Source organism: Notolepis coatsorum (assembly GCF_963971535.1).
Source record: "Notolepis coatsorum genome assembly, chromosome: 4".
Taxonomy (NCBI): domain Eukaryota; kingdom Metazoa; phylum Chordata; class Actinopteri; order Aulopiformes; family Paralepididae; genus Notolepis; species Notolepis coatsorum.
This window is the reverse complement of record NC_140168.1, coordinates 148,171,604-148,186,603: the sequence shown is the minus strand read 5'-3', so window position 1 is coordinate 148,186,603 and position 15,000 is coordinate 148,171,604. Positions and strand designations below refer to the sequence as shown.

General features: G+C 43.1%; 1 protein-coding gene across 3 annotated transcripts in view; it reads left to right on the top strand.

Moving 5' to 3' along the window:
* The window catches only part of LOC311227248 (homer protein homolog 3), a 263,122-nt gene that overhangs the window by 78,294 nt on the left and 169,828 nt on the right, over nt 1-15,000 (top strand). The gene's annotated exons all lie outside the window — the stretch shown is intronic.

Below are 15,000 nucleotides of genomic sequence, written 5' to 3'. Positions count from 1 at the left end.
CCAGCGGTTACATCTGTCTGATCAATAGAGAACATTATCCAGCGGCTACATCTGTCTGATCAATAGAGAACATTATCCAGCGGCTACATCTGTCTGATCAATAGAGAACATTATCCAGCGGCTACATCTGTCTGATCAATAGAGAACATTATCCAGCGGTTACATCTGTCTGATCAATAGAGAACATTATCCAGCGGTTACATCTGTCTGATCAATAGAGAACATTATCCAGCGGTTACATCTGTCTGATCAATAGAGAACATTATCCAGCGGCTACATCTGTCTGATCAATAGAGAACGTTATCTTTTTTTTTCTTTTCTACTTTTTCTCCCCATTTTCTATTTTTCTCCCTTCCCCAATTTTCGTATTGTCCAATTCTACCCTCCCCTGTCTCGAACGTTGTTAGGCCATGCCTCCCACAAGCCGGCTGCAATGTGGACGAAGCCTTGCATCACGTGTCTCCTCCGGTACTCGAGGAGGCAGCCGTCGCATCTTTTCACCTGCACAGCGCGATCTCTCAGCGGCGAGGGTCTGCGTGGGAGGGACACGCCGCCCCCGTCCGCTTCCTGATTCTACTGCGCAGGCGCACCAACCGACCTGTAGGAGTCGCTGTCCACAACGTCCGATCCCCACCCACCAGCTTCCCAACCCCTAATACTGCCAATTGTATTAATGTGTGAACGACCAGCCAAGCTGGTAGCAACGCCGAGAGCTGGGCTCGAACCCAGCATCTCCTGCGTTGGTGGCGAGCGCCTTGCCCACTGCGCCACCTAGCCGCCCAATAGAGAACATTATCCAGCAGCTACATCTGTCTGATCAATAGAGAACATTATCCAGCGGCTACATCTGTCTGATCAATAAAGAACATTATCCAGCGGCTACATCTGTCTGATCAATAGAGAACATTATCCAGCGGCTACATCTGTCTGATCAATAAAGAACATTATCCAGCGGCTACATCTGTCTGATCAATAGAGAACATTATCCAGCAGCTACATCTGTCTGGAGAGAGACCTGATCAATAGAGTTATTATCCAGTAGTTACATCTGTCTGGAGAGAGACACGTGATCAATAGAGAACATTATCCAGCGATTACATCTGTCTGGAGAGACACGTGATCAATAGAGTTATTATCCAGTGGTTACATCTGTCTGGAGAGAGACCTGATCAATAGTTATTATTCAGTAGTTACATCTGTCTGGAGAGACACGTGATCAATAGAGTTATTATCCAGTAGTTACATCTGTCTGGAGAGAGACACGTGATCAATAGAGTTATTATCCAGTAGTTACATCTGTCTGGAGAGAGACACGTGATCAATAGAGAACATTATCCAGCGGTTACATCTGTCTGGAGAGACACGTGATCAATAGAGAACATTATCCAGCGGTTACATCTGTCTGGTCGTGAGACACGTGATCAATAGAGAACATTATCCAGCGGTTACATCTGTCTGGTCGTGAGACACCTGATCAATAGAGTTATTATCCAGCGGTTACATCTGTCTGGTTGTGAGACACCTGATCAATAGTTATTATCCAGCGGTTACATCTGTCTGGTCCTGAGAGACATGGTCTTTTGAATCCGACGGTCGAGTGGTTTTCTAGTCTCTCATTCCATACCCGGAGTGTTTAGCGATGATAATGAACACGTTGAGGAAACTCAAACCCCTGGAAAATGACAACCTGACTCGATGACATCCACTGTGTCCTCGATTGGGGTGGGTACCGTTCACATTTGAACCGATACCGGTACCCGACGGTACCTTTTTCCGGTACTTTCATTGTAACAAAAAAATTATTTCTGTTGTAAAACTAAACTACCGTAAATCCTCTAATATTGGACGGGTCCTGTATTTACCTCAGCTGCAAAGAGCACCAGGCCTTTATTAGAGAGAGGCTTATATAAGAGGCAGGCCTTAATTTCACAAACTGGCCAATTGTAATTGTGAAACTGTAGTGGATTAACATAATTCACACACTGAAGTTGGAACTGTCTATAGGTTGCGGGGTCCGGGGACAATTTAGCGTGTGGTACCTTCTCGACTCTACCTGAGTCGAATCGAACCGTACTGGACAACGCCAGCCCCGCCTGCCAACGGCATATAGATAGTGAACGTTAACTAACGTTTTCAAAACAAAGCCAACGTCATCCAGCCGACATCACAGATCTAGCTATGACAACATTAGCTAACACTAACTAGCCAACACCAATGAAGTGAGAGTAGGGAACGGTAGAGAGAACGGTAGAGAGAGGCAGCACTTCATTTGCATTGGCAAGAGTTTATCTCATTCTATATCACGGCACGAAAAAAATATAAAAAAAAAATTGCGACCTTGTATTGGAAGCAGGCCTGTATTTGTCTGCATGTATCAAACCCCCGTCCATTATTAGAGGCCCGTCCTCTATTTGAATACCCTCCACTATTAGAGGATTTACGGTAAAGTCTAAACTTTAATAAATGTTAACTCAATTTAAACATTATCACACCACACAAACTAAAACACCTCTCTACCTCCCTCTCCCAAACCGTTCCTACAGCGATTTTCTTTATGTTGCATGGTCATGGTTATGTATTATTATTTTTTAAGTTTAAATATCAACATTATCTGGCCATCCTCAGTAAATACACACACACACACACACACACACACACACACACACACACACACACACACACACACACACACACACACACACACACACACACACACACACACACACACACACACACACACACAAAGGCAGAATGGCTCATAGCAGATTTAATTATTTTAGAATATTTCAGATAATGAAATAAAAATTTTATATCATGAACTATCCAGATAGTATTTATAGTGTAACGTTTGGCTACTTATCATTGAACGTGGAGAGAGAGGTAGAGAGGCCCAGCCACCACCGCCGTGATGTATTAGGTTCGAGTTTGAACCTATTGGATGCCGTAGTTGACTCGAGTGATGTCACAGTCACTAGGAAGTCAACACACAGAGTTGTATGGAGTGCGATGCATGAAGCGATATATATAAATGAACAGCCAATAAATGTGAAGTTATCTTTGAACCGCTGTTGTCAAGCCTCGTCAATATAACACCCAACCCCCCTTTCCTCACTAATGGAACTGGTGTCGTGGAGTCACTCTAGTTAGCTTAGCTTAGTTAGCGTCTAACGCTAGTTAGCTTAGTAAGGACGAATAATCGACTAATCGATCGAAAGGAGCCGTAGTCGACTGCCAACCTCTTAGTCGAATGCAAAAAAATATATATATTATAATATTTAGAGAAAAATAATGTATCATTCTTTCCAAAAGCAAAGAGGCCTAGAAGCGTGGCTAACGCTAATGGCGTGCATACCAGCGAGGCTAACTGCCTAAGAAAACACTGAAGGCACTGAAAGAGGATTTCACCCATCTAATGAACACACTAGACTAGACAAATATCAAGATGTATCCATCAGTGGACCAATTGCATGCTTTCGCAAAGGACAAGGAGCCTTCAGTCGACTCCTTCAGACATTAAGCACCCCCCACAGCCCAAATGGAATGATAATAATAAAAAAAATATATAATAATTTATATATATATATATTTATTTTTTATTTAATTTTATTTTTCATTCCGGGGGGTAGTCGACTACCAGTCGACTATCTGCAAATTTCGGCCAATCAAAGTCGACTATCCAAATCCTTAGTCGGGGACAGCCCTATAGCTTAGCGGCTAATGTGGACATGGCAAGGATGCAAAGCATGCATTGGACATTGCTCACGCTGGTCTGTGTCTATTATGAAATGACAATTGCTTGTCATTGAAGGTCCGCGCTGGTCTAATGAAATGACAATTGCGCATCATTGGAATTCTGATTATTTTCTAACTGGGCGGGTCTTGGGTATCAAAATATGACACCGATTGATCTAACGTGAATCGATACTCTGTAGTACCGATGTAATTTGGTCGATACCCTTAAAAGTAGCGAGTTCGGTACCCATCCCTAGTCCTTGATGAGGAGCTGTATGGAACTAGAAGGTTGCAGCTTTAATCTGTCACTCCACCTACTTTAGGGCTGTCCTTTTTTGTTTTGTTTTTTAAATAGCAAATCGCTATCAATCGAACCTGGCGAAATGTTAACTGATCAAACTGTAATGGTGTGATCGAATTCAAAATGTATAATAATTCATTAATATTAATCGAACCGTCTCTCCTGTGTCTCCCCTACTCCATCTCCCTCTCAGCCTTCCTACTGTCTCCATAAAGAACCTTCTCTCCTGTGTCTCCCCTACTCCGTCTTCCTCTCAGCCTTCCTACTGTCTCCATAAAGAACCTTCTCTCCTGTGTCTCCCCTACTCCGTCTCCCTCTCAGCCTTCATACTAGCTCAATAAAGAACCTTCTCTCCTGTGTCTCCCCTACTCCGTCTCCCTCTCAGCCTTCCTACTGTCTCAATAAAGAACCTTCTCTCCTGTGTCTCCTCTACTCTGTCTCCCTCTCAGCCTTCCTACTGTCTCCATAAAGAACCGTCTCGAATATGGTTCAGTGTGAAATATGAATCACTTCCGGATATATACAACTTTATTTCACAACCAGAATATGGAGAAATTGCATAAAACTAAAACATTTAAACATATCCTGGGGGTGATCTTGATAAATAAACTGTTCAAACAGAGACCAATACACAAAAATAGCTAGATTAAACTGTAATAATATTTCAGTCAGTCAGTGTGTTACCTCGGCAACTATCCATATTTCACACTGATCCATATTTAATACGACACCAGGCAAGATAGAATAATTAATAAATAATTTTGATAATTATAATAAATAACAATTTTAAGTCACAGTGGTACATGCTAAAATAAAATAGAATCAAACCTCCCACACTCCAAGCTCAAGTGTTTTGAGTTCTCCTTCCTCTTCCACATGAACCCTGGACTGAAGCAGTGATGTCTGGCTGCTGTGCCAGTGAGACACATGAAGCCAAGGCTTCGCTAAATTAACAAGGATCTGCATGAGCAGCATGTATTAACCCTTTCACAACCACGCTACAGAAGGTTAATCCTTTCACTACCACACTACAGACTCCTCCTCTCCTCCTCCTCTCTCCTCCTCTCTTCTCTTCTCCTTCTCTTCTCTTCTCTTCTCTCCTCTCCTCTCCTCTCCTCTCCTCCTTTCCTCCTCCTCTCCTCTCTTCTCTCCTCTCCTCCTCTTCTCTCCTCTCCTCATCTCCTCTCCTCTCCTTCTCTCCTCTCCTCCTCTCCTCTTCTCTCCTCTTCTGTCCTCCCCTCCTCCTCTCCTCCTCTCATCTCCTCTTCTTCTCTCCTCCTCTTCTCTCATCCTCTCCTTCTCTCCTCCTCTTCCTGCCACTTGGAACAGACAAGGGAATATAAACAAAGGTTAGGTCACAAATCCAGGGTATTTATTTGATAGGCAAAGAGGGAAATATCCTGTAGGCCCAATGTGAAAGGTTAACCTCCTGTAGTGTGGTAGTGAGAGGGTTAAACCCATTCACAAGACACATGTGGCGTTGCTTGGGCGCCAGGAGTCTCAGGGAGCTCAATCTGAGTAAAACAAAAAAGAAGAATGAAACCCCCCCCCCAAAAAAACACTTGAAAGTTCAATTAATTTAGATTAATTGACTCGAAATGAACTAATGGATAAAAAGAATCGGACTGCCCAGCACCAGTCCCAATTCCCAAGAAAAATACTGACATTAATGTAGTAGATTGTTTGAAATGCTTTATGTTAAATTAACTTCAATTGTGTTTCTTTACCTTTTTTTGCTATCTGATGGGTTCCTTCCATAGTTCTCACAGGTGGGTCTTGTGTTTCACTACCACACTACAGACTCCTCCTCTCCTCATTCTCCTCTCCTCCTCTCCTCTCCTTCTCTTCTCTCCTCTCCTCTTCTCTATTCTCTTATCCTCTCCTCTCCTCTCTTCTCTCTCTTCTCTATTCTCTTATCCTCTCCTCTCCTTTCTTTACTCTCCTCTCCTTCTCCTCTTTTCTCCTCTCCTCCTCTTCTCCTCCTCTCCTCTCTTCTCTCTCTTCTCTATTCTCTTATCCTCTCCTCTCCTTTCTTCTCTACTCTCCTCTCCTTCTCCTCTTTTCTCCTCTCCCCCTCTCTTCTCCTCTCCTTCTCTCCTAGTCTCTCATCTCCTCTCCTCTTCTCTCCACCTCTCCTCTCTCCTCTCCTTCTCCTCTCTTCTCCTCTCCTCCTCTCTTCTCCGCCTCTCCTCATCTCCTCTCATTCTCTCCTCTCCTCTCCTCTCCTTCTCTCCTCTCTCCTCCTCTCCTCATCTCCTCTTCTTCTCTCCTCTCCTCTCCTCTCCTCCTCTCATCTCCTCTTCTCTCCTCCTCCCTTCTCTCCTCCGCTCTTCTCCTCCTCTCCTCCTCTCCTCTCCTTCTCTCCTCCTTCTCTCCTCCTCTCCTCTCCTCTCCTCTCCTCTCCTCTCTTCTCTTCTCCTCTCCTCTCCTCTCCTCTCCTCTCCTCTCCTCCTCTCCTCTCCTCTCCTCTCCTATCCTCTTCTCTTCTCTTCCCCTCTCCTATTCCTGCCACTTGGAACAGACAGGGGAATATAAACAAAGGTTAGGTCACAAAATTCTCTCCTCTCTTCTCTATTCTCTATTCTCTTATCCTCTCCTTCTCTACTCTCCTCTCCTTCTCCTCTTTTCTCCTCTTCTCCTCTCCTCTCCTTCTCTCCTCTTCTCTCATCTCCTCTCCACCTCTCCTCTCCTCTCCTTCTCTCCTCTCTTCTCCTCTCCTCCTCTCTTCTCCTCCTCTCCTCTCCTTCTCTCCTTCTCTCGTCTCTCGTCTCTCCTCTCTCCTCTCCTCCTCTCCACATCTCCTCTTCTTCTCTCCTCTCCTCCTCTCATCTCCTCTTCTCTCCTCCTCTCTTCTCTCCTTCTCTCCTCTCCTCATCTCATCTCCTCTCATTCTCTCTTCCTCTCCTCTCCTCTCCCCTCCTCCTCTCCTCATCTCCTCTCCTCTCCTCTCCTCTCCTCTCCTCTCCTCTCCTCTCCACTCCTTCTCTCCTATCCTCTCCTCCTCTCATCTCCTCTTCTCTCCTTTTTCCTCTCCTTCTCTCCCCTCCTCTTCCTGCCACTTGGAACAGACAGGGGAATATAAACAAAGGTTAGGTCACAAATCCAGGGTATTTATTTGATAGGTAAAGAGGGAAATATCCTGTAGGCCCAATGTCTGAAGATCTAACCTTTATGCTCCTCCTGTCCTGACTAACCGTCCTCACATGGTCTACAGGGTTCGCACAAGGTCCTTGAAGTGCTTAAAGTGCTTGATATTTGAAAAAAAAGTCAAGGCCTGGAATTCCTTGAAAACAGCCCATTTCTTTACAAGGTGCTTAAAAAGTCCTTGAAATTCAAATCAACCATTCGCATTGAAGGTTTTGTTCATCCAGCCATAAATATTGGATCTGATTTTTTTCTATATACAAAAAAAAACAGCATTTAAAAGTGAATTGTATCCTTTTAAATGCCCTTTTAAAATGAAAAATAGTACTTGAAAGTCCTTGAATGTAGTGTGAGCCCTCATGCTGTCTGTAGTGTGAGCCCTCATGCTGTCTGTAGTGTGAGCCCTTATGCTGTCTGTAGTGCGTGCGTGCATGCGTGTGTGTGTGTGTGTGTGCGTGCGCGCACGCACGCGTCTCATATCTGGTCTTTTGTATTTTCATGCAACATAAAAATTATTGTTGTAGGGCGGCTGATTGGCGCAGTAGGCAAGTCGCTCGCCTCTAACGTAGGATACGCTGGGTTCGAGCCCAGCTCTCAGCTTTGCTACCGGCTGGCCGGTCGTTCATACTAACACAATTGGCAAGTGTTAGAGGGTGGGAAAGCCGGTGGGTGGGGATTTGACGTTGTGGACAGTAGGGATGGGTATCGTTAGGATTTTATCGATACTACTACTCTTATCGATACTGCTTAACGGTTCGGTACTTTATCGATACTCTTATCGGTTCTTTTAGATTATTATTTAAATATATTTAAATTTAAAAAAAAATTATAAATTATTATTTGAACGGCTTAAGGCTATATCTGTACTTGATATTTGTTTGTTGTGTTGCATATTTGAAATAAACTTCAATCAAATCAAACCCCCGGCCCCCTCTTAAAAAACAAAAACATGTGTTTAACCTGGCCATCTATAAAACATCATGCTAAAACTGTGAAACAAATGTCCTACTCCCCTAAAGAAAGAAATACATAGCAAACATGACTCAGTTATGCAATAGTGCTGCTGCTTTTTATTTTGTTAAAATCTTTTAGTTAATAAGACTACAAAATGACTACAACGATTTCACGACGTTTTCCTGTCCACGCCGGAAGTGCATCGGATACCTACCTTAACGTTAAATGTTCAACAACGGAACAGATTGTTGCTAATTAAACACTTCATGGAAACGGAGTAACGTTAACGCTATGTCGAGTTCATACGTGTAGTGTAGTATGAACTCGGCGAGTCGGCATAACGTTAACGTTAGTCAGTTTCAGTGTTGCTGGATGATACACTCTACTAGCTCCGTAGCTAACGTAGCTAGCCACGTTAACGTTAAATGTTCAACAACAGAACAGATTGCTGCTAATTAAACACTTCATGGAAACGGAGTAACGTTAACGCTATGTCGAGTTCATACGTGTAGTGTAGTATGAACTCGGCATAACGTTAACGTTAGAGTGTACCATCCAGCAACACTGAAACTGACTATTAGCTCCGTGACTGCAATTCGAAACTGGCCCCTACAAATGTCCTAACCTAGTTGTACAGTAAATGACCAAGTAAGGCTTTGTCAATATTCCAATGTACAGTGTAAAATGTGTGTGTGTCCCCTTCCCAACCCCCCCCCCCCCCCCCCCCCACCTCCAATGTACAGCCCTCACCCAACCCACCCAACCCCACCCCACCCAACCAACCTCCTCCAATGTACAGTTTCTATGCCAAATGTATATACACTCCTTTTCTGGACACTTTTGTATCACAAACAGTACTGTATTTGCAAATCTGATATGTCATAAATGTATAGATGTAGCAGTACTGTCTATCTGTATGTCATGTATGTCATATATGTTATGATGAATTGAAAATGGGGGACCCTGATGTAAACAAGACGAAAGTCTTTCTCTGGTCTGCATCCCCTTAACAATTGTATGTATTGAGCTGTACTGTACTGTACCCATTCTGAAATCTGTTAATAAACTTTTCAATCAATCAATCAATCAATCAATCAATCAATCAATCAATCAATCAATCAATCAATCAGCTAACGTAGCTAGCCACGGACAGGCACCTCCAGTCCCTACCCGTGTATGTGTGAGTGTGAGCGGCTCGCGACAAGTGTGTGTAATGGCTTGCTGCGGCTCGCTTCTCGTGCAGAGACAGAGAGAGGATCGTTCGCAACTTTTAAATAATAATAATAATAATAATAATTTCTCTAGAGTATCGATAGCAGTACCGAGGACGTCGGAGCTTATAAATACTCCGGTATTTTCTAATATAGTACCGGTTCCCGTTCAAAACCGGGGTCCGGGGGGCATCCCTAGTGGACAGCGACTCCTACAGGTCTGTTTGGTGACGCCGGTGCGACGGAAGCAGGAAGTGACGGGGGCAGCATGAGCCTCCCACGCGTTACTCCTCGCCACTGAGAGTTCGAGCTGCTGCGGTGAAAAGATGCGACAGGCTGCCTCCTCGTGTACCAGAGGGGACACGTGATGCAAGGCTTCTGTCCTCACTACAACTGACCTGTGGGAGGCATAGTCTAGCAACGTTCAAGACAGGGGAGGGAAGAATTGGATATACGAAATTGGGATGGGAGAAAAATAGAAAATGGGGAGAAAAAGTGGATAAAAAAAATAATAATTGTTGTAGGAACGGTTTGGGAGAGGGAGGTAGGGAGGGGTTTTTGATTGTGTGTTGTGAAGTTTAGACTTCAGAGAGAGAGAGAGTAAAATACAGAAAAAAGGTACCGTTGGATACCGGTATCGATTCCCAGGTAAAAAGAAACATTTCCAGGCTCGGTATCCCGAGCAGACACAGCGCGTAGGCCAGATGGAAGCCGCATTTTACAATAAACCTCCATTGGGCTGGTTAAAAAAAGAAATTATAATCGCAAATTTTATCGCAACCGCAATATCTATCAGAAAAATCGCAATTAGATTATTTCCCAAAATCGGGCAGCCCTATGTGTGTTAATATAATTTGTTTACTGGTGTGTGTGTGTGTGTGTGTGTGTGTTAATGTACTGTGTTTACTGGTGTTAACACTTTGACTGCCGGAAAACGCTTAAAAGCGTCATTCCCGGCCATGCTCAAGTTGCCGGAGGACGCTTTACAGCGTCCTTATATCAATATTTCAAAAATCTGCGATCGGATTCATATTTCCCCTCCGCTGGCCTGAGATCCACCAGGAGGACCCACTGAGCTCTCTGGCGGTTCAGGAGCGCCATCTGGTGGCCGATCGGCGCAATCGCCAAACAGGAAGTGCTATGGAGGTTGTGCTGGTCGGCCGTATTACTTCCGGGCACTCTGTTTGGCTACCGGGACTCGATCTCGACACAATACATAGCGATCGATTGCCAATAACTCGATAAACAACATGATTTGGACATATATACTATTATACAAGCTGGAAATGGACCCGATATTTCTACATACCATAATAGGTAAATGACTGTTCCACGCTCATCGCCCAACGGCGCGAGGATGATACGGTAAGATTCAGCGTTATTTTTTATCGTATTCCATATAAACTGTTATGATGAACATATCACCCACACTAGATGAATGATATAACGCTGCCCACGGAATTATAAACGATCCCCCGCCCATCCGGTCATCATCAGATCATACGTAGATCATTCTAGAAGTACGTCCAATTGAAATTTTTTATATCGCCCCGATTGCCATCAAACTGTATTTCATCATCAATATAATGCATTTGGGGCTATAGATCACGTTCTATGTTTTCAAGAGATGAAAACACCATACTTTACTATGAATATGTGAATGAAAAAGTTTAACGTTGCTACACAATGAACAATACATATAGGACTTTGAATGGGCCCTAATAATGGCAATGTAGCAATAGAATTTAAAAAGTTATAGCCCTGCAAAGAAGGGGAATTTCTCCATAGACAAATAGCGCTGGCAATCCACAGTCATTTTCCGGATTTCTGGCCGGCACCCATAGTGTTAACCTGTTGAGCCCGGAGCCCTATTTTCTGAAAATCCACCTAAAAGTACATACTTAAGTAAATGGAAGATTGCTCCACTTCTCCATGAGATCTATGGATCTCATGGAATGTATTCCCAGTGTCAGAAATATTGTGTCTGTTACTGTACTATGCGTGAGTAAATTGTGATGAAACAAAGGAGAATATAAATTATGATTTTTCTTTGCATCTTTGACAGTGAATAACACCATGCTAAAAAAATGAAGAACTTCCACTGCAGCTCGTTCAGCACCTTCTTGAGATTATGTGTACAAAAGATCTAAGCAAATTAATAAAGGGAAGATGATTAAACAGACGGTTTTGTAGATACAGTACTGAATTCTGCCATCCGGACACATGCAATTTGAAATATTATTATAGAATATAGAATACCAGGCCTATAAATTACCTTATTATAGCCAACTCGCACATCTATGGATCGGGCCAAATCTCCTCTTTCAAATGGCAGAGTTCAATTTGGATTTAGTATCTCTAGGTGTACAGGAAGAACCGTGAATGAAATCTACTGTATGTACAGTTCCATTCTTATAATGGATATGGCTCCGCCATTTTGGATCGGATTGCAACAGGGATTGTTGCTAAATGTTCACAGAAGATAGATCTAACTAACTGCGCTCCAATCTATGCCAATAACGTTCAGTTTTGTGATGGAGAATCCAGAGAAATAAGAGAAATAAAAAAAAATCATACAGAAGTCATTTGCTTGCAGGAAGCTGGAATCGGCTGGGAAAGGTAGTTTTTCGAAATTTCGATGCTCATTGAGAGCTCTGGATGCCCACTCCTCATAATGACTACAATCGGCGACACTAATTCAAAATGGCGGATATTCGCTAAATTATAAACACATTCCATAAACTAAAATCTCACTAATAACACTTTACCCTATTGGTAAACAAACGTATTGTTGAAAATATACACTATGACTGCGGTTTTGACAGGATTATGGTCTTTACTCTTGGCTATATTTGAAGAAAAAAAACGCAACATTATGTCATATAGTCTAGAGAGATTGATTTATGACGTGATGTCATTTTGGGACTGGTACCGGACTGCTCTGGCTTAAGAGGTTAACACATTGGGTGCCATGCATTATGCCCATCTTTACCACCCTCTGCCAGTGCTGTAAGCCTATGGAGTGGCTCACCTTCTTTGCAGGGCTATAACTTTTTAAATATTATAGCTATATCGACATTACTATGGCCCATTCAACATCGGGTATCTATCGTTCAGGATGTGGGAACGTTATATTTTTCCATTCAGACATTGTCGTGTTAGTACCGTCGAGAATATAAGTATGTTTTTAGACTATAGCAGTAATTCCTAGAACGCGTGCTATAGGCCCCGATGCGTATTATACATTATCGATTGGCGTTTCGTCCCTATACACGCTATATTCAAAATGTCAAATGCATATGATCGCTATACATTATGCTCCATCATGCGTGAAGGAAAGGGGGGGGGGGGTCGTTTATGATTCCTTGATTGTCAGTAACGGCTTTCTTTAGTAAGACACCATACGTTGATCAGACAGATTGCAATGAAATACATGGACAATCAAGCTGGAAATAACGTTGGGTTCCTCTTACCTGTGCCCGATGAGACTGGATGAAAAAGATTCCAATTATTTGACGTCGATCTGCTAGATCCATTTTCCGTTTGTATGACGCAATAAACGCGAAAGCATATTGATTCTTGCGTCTCGAAAGCGATCCAATGCACTCAAGGTGTGTATATTGATCCACGTAACAACATTTCTCTGGCGGAGCTTTTTCCCCGATGCACAGAGCGCCACTTCCGGTTTAGAGTGGAGTGTAATTCGCCTGAAATCCACCAGGTGGCGGTATTGAGGCGTTGCAATATCAGACAGGGTCCAGCTGGCTCCCGGAGGCTTCCTGGATGAATTATGAATGCCAATAGCGAGTAAAAGAAATAACGATCATAACAACGAGTTTACTCGTTGTTGGCACTCGACGCATGGCGGCCAATAACGAGTATATTCGTTATTGGCAATTAATGTGTTAATGTACTATGTTTACTGGTGTGTGTGTTAATATAATGTGTTTACTGGTGTGTGTGTGTTAACACTTTGCCGCCTGACCACGTATAAATACGGGTTTCGAATCCATGCGTTGTGGACAGAATCACGTATAAAGCCGTGGCAAGTTGTTATTGCTTTTATTCCATTTTAATAACCGGGTCAAGGTCGCGGATCGGCACTGCATATATTCCCTAGTCTGTGAAATCGAGAACGTGCAATACCGGCCAGATCCTCTTAGGGGCGCCATCGCTCCACTGCAGTATGCCCTGTGGGCGAATGGAAAACTTTTTTTTCCCCTTTCAATGGAGTATTTTAGTACCCGGATCCTGGATCTGCAGCATGTACCGTGGATTACGTTTCAAATCGCAGATTTCACCATGGAATAAGGGGATTTATCATCAGCCAATGGACATATCGATCTACCAGATGCCGATCGATAACGGGGAAATGCTCGGGGGTATCCCACCAGCTTATGGTAAGATCTTTTTCACATAAATTACAGCCGGATCAGAGCTTGATACGCAACCAGCCGATCGGCGTATGTGGCTAGTTACACGGACACTGTTATTGGTAATCAATAGGGATGTCCGATATTATCGGCCGATATCGGCATTAAAATGTGATATAGGAAAATATCTGTATCGGTTAAATTTTTTTTATTATTATTATTTTTTTAAACATTTCTATAACCTTTATTTACCCAGGCAAGCAAGTAAGAACAAATTCTGATTTTATTTATTGTCAAAAGTATGCAAAATGTGTTAATTCCACAACACGAGATATGTAATGTTAATTACCTGAAATTATAAAAAATTTGGGCGGGGGGGACCCTGCATATATCGGTATCGGTTGATATCGGTATCGGAAATTAAGAGTTGGACAATATCGGTATATCGGTATCGGTAAAAAAGCCAATATCGAGCATCCCTAGTAATCAATAATACTAAACAACGTCCCTGTCCCCCCCCCCCCCCCCCCCTTTGATGCATACATGCTTTGGGACAGTACCGATGATATGCAGTTTGAGTTATTTCTTTAGCATATGTAAAACGGAAATGCCGTTGAATATAACGTTAGCAGCTATTAGCCCTATAACTAGCCTTCCAGAAAATATACGAGACAAAACCCGCTATAATGCTCATATTCACGGCGCTATAAAATGACAACCTATTGATTGCCATTTTGAAGGGACGGTTTATGAACTCAATTGACAATGAGAATGGACAGATAGCAATACTATAAAGTATAGATTTAGCTGTACAAAAAGACACCGGTCTGTTGACAAAAGCTGGTCCTCAACCACTATATTAGACTCATCCCAGCGGTCGCCAATGTGTTAATGTACTGTGTTTACTGGTGTGTGTGTTAATATAATGTGTTTACTGGTGTGTGTGTGTTAATGTGCTGTGTTCACTGGTCCAGGACCTGTTAGACGAGCTGCAGTGTGTTAATGTACTGTGTTCACTGGTGTTAATGTGCTGTGTTCACTGGTCCAGGACCTGTCAGATGAGCTGCAGTGTGTTAATGTAGTGTGTTCACTGGTCCAGGACCTGTCAGACCAGCTGCAGTGTGTTAATGTGCTGTGTTCACTGGTCCAGGACCTGTCAGATGAGCTGCAGTGTGTTAATGTAGTGTATTCACTGGTCCAGGACCTGTCAGACCAGCTGCAGTGTGTTAATGTACTGTGTTCACTGGTGTTAATGTACTGTGTTCACTGGTCCAGGACCTGTCTG